Here is a 1,455-nt window from a genome sequence, read left to right as displayed (position 1 = left end):
ACTTCCTGGCAGATTAAAACTGTGTGCCCGACCGAGACTCGAACTCGGGACCTTTGCCTTTCGCGGGCAAGTGCTCTACCAATTGAGCTACCGAAGCACGACTCACGCCCGGTACTCACAGCTTTACTTCTGCCAGTACCTCGTCTCCTACCTCTCATTCTGGAAACATCCCCCAGGCTGTGGCTAAGCCATGTCTCCGCAATATCCTTTCTTTCAGGAGTGCTAGTTCTGCAAGGTTCGCAGGAGAGCTTCTGTAAAGTTTGGAAGGTAGGAGACGAGGTACTGGCAGAAGTAAAGCTGTGAGTACCGGGCGTGAGTCGTGCTTCGGTAGCTCAGTTGGTAGAGCACTTGCCCGCGAAAGGCAAAGGTCCCGAGTTCGAGTCTCGGTCGGACACACAGTTTTAATCTGCCAGGAAGTTTCATAACAGCGTACACTCCGCTGCAGAGCGAAAATCTCATTCTGGGTACAATGGATGTGTTGTGACACCGGCGGATTCGCCCTCAGGCCTCCAGAGTGGAAGGCTGGTATGCTACCACCGAGCGTGCGGGCCACCTAGGATACATCGCGATCTCAGGCAAGCAAAGCATTCGCGGTCATGCGTTGTCCAGAACATCCGGCAACAGGGTAGTCGCGCGGCCAATCGGAGCGCGTGGCGCCAAGTTTCCATAGTTTAAAAATGGTGCGTTGTCGGCCCACACAACGTTAGTAATTTTGGTTCAGCTATCCAGGGTTTAAATTTCGTGACACAATTATCTCTGTCCTTATACTGCTATATTTTTCTGACGTTACGTGACCCAGTTGCTTCGTCTCGTAAGATCACCAGAGAGAGAGGAATCAAAAAATTAAAAAAATAGTATTTAGATAGCTACAGCTGTGTAAGAAAGGATGCTGTCAGTCAAGGTGTACGTTTTGCTCTTCCAGGCAGACCCTGAACAACGGCACGCTGTACTTCCCGCCGTTCCGCGCCGAAGACTACCGGGAGGAAGTGCACTCCGCCACATACCGCTGCAAGGCCTCCAACCAGGGCGGCGCGGTTCTCAGCAGGGACGTCATTGTCCGAGCCGGTGAGTAGCATGGTCCAGCTTCACACGAGTACAGATTCAGTGTAGCTGTTCGAAACCAGGCGCACACGATTCGAAGGAAGAAGAAAAGCAGATGACGTTTAAATTCTCATCGACAACGAAGTGGAAAACAATCTCGGAATGAGGGAAGAAATTTGTGGTGTCCTTTTAGGAGGAACCATGCTTGCCTTTGCCTTAAATGGTTTAGGTAAGCAAAGAAGAACCTAAGCCTAGATATGAACTCCTGTCCTCCTGAATACAAATCTAATCTCTTAGCCAGATAGGACGAGAGGAGAACACTACAGCCAAAGGTAATCACAAACCACCTAGTAGCTCTTAACATTTCACGGCGTGGTCTCCAAATTAATCTGTGTTTCTTCTACATCTAGCAGA

General features: G+C 50.0%; 1 non-coding gene across 1 annotated transcript; it reads left to right on the top strand.

Annotated features, from left to right (window-relative positions):
• The first annotated feature begins 321 nt into the window (after window positions 1-321).
• Trnas-cga lies at window positions 322-396 on the top strand. The gene has a single exon. It is a non-coding gene; the product is annotated as a tRNA-Ser (tRNA).
• Window positions 397-1,455: the final 1,059 nt, after the last annotated feature.

The sequence above is a fragment of the Schistocerca piceifrons genome, chromosome 1 (genome assembly GCF_021461385.2).
Source record: "Schistocerca piceifrons isolate TAMUIC-IGC-003096 chromosome 1, iqSchPice1.1, whole genome shotgun sequence".
Taxonomy (NCBI): domain Eukaryota; kingdom Metazoa; phylum Arthropoda; class Insecta; order Orthoptera; family Acrididae; genus Schistocerca; species Schistocerca piceifrons.
The sequence above is the reverse complement of the archived record's forward strand: the minus strand, read 5'-3'. Positions and strand labels throughout refer to the sequence as shown.